The sequence below is a fragment of the Macrotis lagotis genome, chromosome 6 (genome assembly GCF_037893015.1).
Source record: "Macrotis lagotis isolate mMagLag1 chromosome 6, bilby.v1.9.chrom.fasta, whole genome shotgun sequence".
NCBI classification, from domain to species: Eukaryota; Metazoa; Chordata; class Mammalia; order Peramelemorphia; family Peramelidae; genus Macrotis; species Macrotis lagotis.
Genome location: NC_133663.1, coordinates 20289190 through 20295189, shown reverse-complemented (window position 1 = coordinate 20295189; position 6000 = coordinate 20289190). Strand labels below are relative to the sequence as shown.

General features: G+C 43.8%; 1 pseudogene; it reads right to left on the bottom strand.

Annotated features, from left to right (window-relative positions):
• Nucleotides 1–332: 332 nt before the first annotated feature.
• On the bottom strand, nt 333–5860 carry LOC141490689 (10 kDa heat shock protein, mitochondrial pseudogene; annotated as a pseudogene).
• Between the last annotated feature and the right edge of the window lie 140 nt (nt 5861–6000).

The following is a 6000-nucleotide window of genomic DNA, read 5'->3' as shown; positions in this document are numbered from 1 at the left end:
AATTTTGATATTTAGGATTCTACCTCCATTTTTTAATATCACCTGGGAATTTCTACAGCTGTTGGGTCCCCCTTCTCCTTTCCTCAATTCTCCTTTTCTATCCACTGCAATGAGCTCTGAAAACAAGTTCTCATTGGTGAAAAGGGAGCGGCCTCTAGTTGTCATCCAGATGTCTCCTTACTCTGCCACATCCTCAATATCTTCAAGCCCCTTGTAGTTAAGTGTAGTTGAATATCCAAGAATTTCAAGGAAGTCTCTAGAGATCATCGGATCCAGCCCTGTTTTACAGACAAGGAAACTGCCTCAGTTGATGTGGAGGATTTCTTATTGTCATCCTATAGTAATAGGCCAAAATTCTTCCTTTGTAACTTAGCGTTTATTATTCTAACCAAACATGGTGAATTCCCAGGTAGGCTATTAAAATCTCTTGGAATTGCCTCCCTCTTGCAAATAGCTGCCATTGGATTTATGACCATTGGTCATATTGCAGAATCTACCTCCATTGGATGTGTAAAGTGTTACCTGCAGACTTGGGGGGCCCCCTGCCCAACAACTGGGCTCCACAGCTGACCCTCTGCCCTCTCAACTGGAAACAGCATTAGGTGATACCCAAGATTAAAGATTCAGCCCAGAGTCAGACGCGTGACTGAACCCTGGGGCCCCTGACTCCAAATCCAGTGTGGTGCTGTGCCCAACTGCCCACCTGCATCTCCTGGAGACAACAGTCCAGGTCCTCCTCACCAGACACAAAACAACACGCAGGTTCTCATTGTCTAGTAAACTGCAAAGTCTCACTGATCTTGCCCAATCTCCATGCCATTAGTCTTCTTGAGGCACAGTCCTTCCTCTGCTCAAAAGCCTTTGGGGGTTCTTTAAAACTAGGAGAAAAACGCCACTCCTGTTGGCATTTAAGGACCTTTCAGCCTGCCTTCCCACAGCCTTGATAGCTTCAGTGGTGTTCACACTGCTCCCTTGCCTAATGCCCACCTTTCCATCCTTTAGGATTCTCAAACAGTTCATCACAAACACGAGAACCCTTGCATTTTGTAACCATTCAACAAATTAGTGCTAGTGATGTTTCCAAAGTTGAAGACATGGTCTCTGTCCTCACGAAATGTTCTGTGATGAATTTTAAAGGATAAATTTGCACCAACTTAAAGCACCAGTTACACTCACTACACATTTGTGGCAGCCTGTTCAAGACTTCTGGTTTCCTCAGCATGGGATGTGCCTGGTGTCGGAGCGCCACTGCAGATCAGCCCTTCTGTGATTTGTCTGGAGTAGTTTGTAAGGCGTGCTATGAAGGCACCATTTCATTTGGCTTCCAACGAAAGCATTTATTGAATTCTTCCTTTGGGCAAAGTGCTGTGCTAAGTGCAAAGGATACAAAGTAAGGAAAAGGCAGTCCCTACTAACCAAGAAGCTCACATTTTAATGGGTAAACATAACTGGGCACCAAATAAGGGGATTTCATACTTGATCCTGGAGCAAATAGGAAGCCACTGGAATTTACAGCCTATGGGACTAACATGGTCCTATCTGCACTTTAGGAAGATCATCTTGGCAGCTGAGGAGAGGATGGACTTGAGTGCGGAGACCTTGAGAAAGGGAAGCCCACGAGGAGATTACTGCAGAATCTCGGGGATGAGGCCAGACCCACTAGTGTTGGCTCTAATGAGTAGAGAAATGATAGACAATAGAAAAAATAGCTAACATTTAGACATATCACTTTAACATGGACAAAGTGCTTAACCAATACTTCTTTTCAACTTCTCAACAATCCTATGAGCGGGGTTCTATTATCCCATTTTATAGGTGAGAAAAATTGAGGCAGAGGTCAAGTGACCTTGTCAAAGATCACACAGCTAGTAAGATCGGAATTCAAATTTGACCTATCTTCTTGACATAGGTCAAGATATTATGAAGGTAGAAATAATCAGATCTGATAACCAGACTGGACGTGTGGAGTAAGTGCCTTGGAGGAGTCAGGAACAAGCCTGAGGTTACAAACCTGGAAGGTCTGGAAGATGATGGTTTCCTTGAAAAAGAAAGGAAGGGAAGATTCAGGAAGAAAGATCGAGTTCCGTTCTTAGATTTGTGGAGCCTGAGATGGCCGAGACACCCAGGTCACAGGCAGGAGGTGATACAGATCCAGAGAGGAGCCAGGGCCGAATAAATAGGCCTAATAGAAAAGGACATTGGGCCCATGAAAACAGGTGAGATAGTAGTACAGAGGCTGAAGAGAAGAAAGGCCAGGACGGAACCTCGGGAAATAATCCCAATTAGTGGAGGTGACCAGGAGGAAGATCCAGCAAAGGATACCAAGAAAGTATTCATTCAGGAGAGTGAAGGTGCAAAAGCCTAGAGAGGAGAGGATTTCAAGGGAACTAAAAGTGGTCAACAAAGGTCAAAGGCATCAGAGAAGTCAAGTTTGAGAACTGCGAAGCATTTAGACATGGCCTTTCATGTGCAGTCCTCAGGTGCTCTTGTTCTTGTCCCTGATTATCGAAGAAGACCAAAATGACATTGCTATATTTGAGACAGATGACAGCGCATCAACTGTAGCTGATCAGAGCAATATGAGCTCGGAATGACAGATCGGGCACACAGTCCAGGTGAACCCTTGGGGTGAGTATTCTAAACAATGTCATGTTTCCTTTGAGCTGCTTTAATTCTGCCTCCCTCATAGAGGACAGCCCACTCTCTGGTGCCAGGGTCTCCCATGCCATATCAAATCTAAAGAGACCTTCAGGGTATCTCTATCACTTCTGACCCCATGGCACTTGTCCTGTGTGAGCTCTCCATAAAAGTTTTTTTTGGCAAGCTTACATCTGGCATTCTAACGTGTTTCAGCCCATCATAGTTGACCTCTCTGTAGTAATGTTGGAATGCTAGGCAGTTTAACTAGAGAAAGGACCTGTGTCTGGAACCTTCTCCTGCCAGGTGATCTTCAGAATCTTAAGACAATTAGTGATTCAGTGTTCTTGACATGGTGCTGGTGGACCGTCCAGGTTTCACAGCCATATAACAATGAGGTCAGCACAATGGCTCTGTAGACCTTCAGCTTGGTCCTCAATCTAACACCTCTTCTCTGCCACACTTTCTTTTGGAGCCTCCAAATACTGAGCTAACTATCAATGCATGTGTCAACCTCATTATCAATGTGTGCCTCCCAGGAAAGGACACTGCCAAGGGAAGTGAACTTGCCCAAAGTACTCAAAGCTCCCATTTGCTCTAATCACTGGTTCCACATGTGGAAGGGGTGGTGCTGGCTGATGGAGCACCTGGGTTTTCTTGGTATTCAATGAGCACAAGCATCAGAGAATCGATCCATACTTTGCTGCATCTCAGATTCAGAGGCTGCATTGATGCACCATCATTTACAAACAGAAAACCATGCACCAATACTCCTTCCACTTTGGTCTAGGCTTGTAGCCTTTACAAGTTGAAGAATTTGCCATCAGTGCGGCATCCTCATTGAAGGCATTTGATTACACGGCTGAAAACATACTAAAACGTATGGGAGCAAGGACACATCCTTGTTTTACTCCACTGGTCACTGGGAAATCTCAAGAGCATTGTCCACTATCCAGAACCTGGGCGAGCACACCATCATGAGTTTGATGCGCAATACTGATAAAGCTTGGTTAGACATTGAAGATGCCAAGGTCATCCACTGCATCTAAGGCCATCGCCAGTTGTCTTGACTCTCGTCTTGCTATGCTGGATGACTTTAGAAGAAAGAGTGAGATGATTGACTTTGTGCAGCTCTACCTCACTTAAAATCCAATTTATGTAGGCAACAAAAGGCATCACTCATAACCATTCCTCAAAGTCCAGTGGTGACAGGCGAGTGAGGAAGCAGATGTGGAAGCACTGAGGGCTGTAGTCGTGACCCTTCACACAGGTGGCCCGGGCCATAAGGTCATTTCCCCACTGGAAGCAGCAGTGGGATTTGGCAACCCCTGGGTGACTGAGCAGGCATTTTAAGCATCTCACTGCTCACCTCCTGATGCAAGGAAGGGGCTAGAAAAGGTGCCCTAAACATTTTCTGTTTACCCAACCCTGGCCTGATTACTGCTGCAGGCAGGGGATCCCACAATGTGGTCAAGACACAAAAAAAATCTACAAAAACTTCAAAGAAGATTCCACTCACCATCAGTGCATGGAACAAGCGCACACTCATGGGCAGCACAAGATCCAATGGACCTGAAAGAGGAACAGCTCTTTTTTTTTTTAAAGAGACACAAGATATCCATTTATTATAAAACAGGAGACCTGGAAATTATTTACATGATGAAACAAAGATTTCAGAACTTCAGTGGAATGGGCAACTTTCAGAGGCCACTTCATTAGTGATTTCAGTCCACATATTTCCCCAGAATGTCACTATCTCTAAATAAGAAATAGTCCTTGTGCTCTATAACTACTTTGGTGCCACCGTATTCTGGAAGAAGAACTTTGTCTCCAACTTTCACACTAACTGGCTGAATCTCTCCACTCTTTCCTTTGGATCCTGATCAAACAGTCACTACTGTGGCTTGTAATACTTTTCCTTGAGACTTCTCTGGAAGCATGATACCTCCCTTGGTAACGGTCTCAGCAGCACTCCTTTCCACCAAAACTTGGTCAAGGAGGGGAAGAAACTTTCTAAAAGCCTGCCCTGCCATGCCTCCCGCAGCGCAGCTCGCTGTCCAGCTCGGTGCATCTGCTCCCTGAACAGCTCTTCTTGCAGGAGAGTTCAGCAGGTATGGTATCCAAATAGCAGCCCTGAGTGAAACAGGGCTGGCAGATGAAGGCCAGGGTACTGAAGTCAGAGCTGGATACTCGTTTTTCTGGAGTGGCCAAGTGAAGCTGGGGTAGGTCTTTCAATCACAACTAATCTAATCAACATTCTTGAATACCTACCAAAAGGAGGGGATGACAGGCTGACTTCTCTGATGTCTTTGACATTGTTGACCACCCTCATTTTCCTGACATTATCTCCTCTTGAGGCTTTTGCACCCTTCACTCTCCTGAGTCTCCTTCTGTCTGAATATATAGGAAAACGCCATGCCACCATCATCAATGCATATACGCTCCCACTATGATGAACACTGCTGAAGTTAAAGAAAAAGTTATGAAGACCTGGAGATCCTTATCATCAATGTACCTAAAGAGGACAAGCTTATAATTCTGGATGACTTTAATGCTAGAGTAGGCTCAGATCACCAGACATAGTCCTTGGGAGGATTGGAGTTGGAAAGAGCAATACATTGGTCACCTTCTACTTAAGTCTTGCATATCTCATGACCTCATCACAAACACTGTCTTCTGTTTCCCTAAATGCAATAAAAACTTCCTGGATGCAGCCTCTTAGCAAACATTGGCATCATGTGCTCTACTTTGCATATGGAAACGTTCATTTTATTTGGTGCTTATAATGTTTCTAATTTTTAAATTTTTTAAATTTTTAAAAATTTAAGGGGTGGCTAGGTGGCGCAGTGGATAGAGCACCGGCCCTGGAATCAGGAGGACCTGTGTTCAAATTTGACCTCAGACATGTAATAATTACCTAACTGTATGGCCTTGGGTAAACCACTTAACCCCATTTGTCTTGCAAAAAAAAAAACTAAAAAAAATTTATATTTAACACAGGAAAAGAATTCAAACAAAAATTTAAATTTCTCCTTTGCCCACCTACAAAACTAATAACACTCAAACAAGCTGTTTCCTTCTAGAAAGTGGCTAAGACCTCGGTTTAAGTCCCACCTCAGATGCTTACCAACTATATAACTGAGCAAGTCAATTCAATGACTCCAAACCTCAGTTTTCTCATCTGAAAAATGAGGTTGATAGCTACCTTTCTGATTGTTGTGAGGATCAAACAAGATCATAATATAAAGAGCTTTGCAAGCTTTAAAGAATATGAGATTATCAGATAAACAAGATATTAAGATATAATCATATATCACATCAGTTGTATAAATGCAAACCATCCTTATAGTTATCACTATCAAC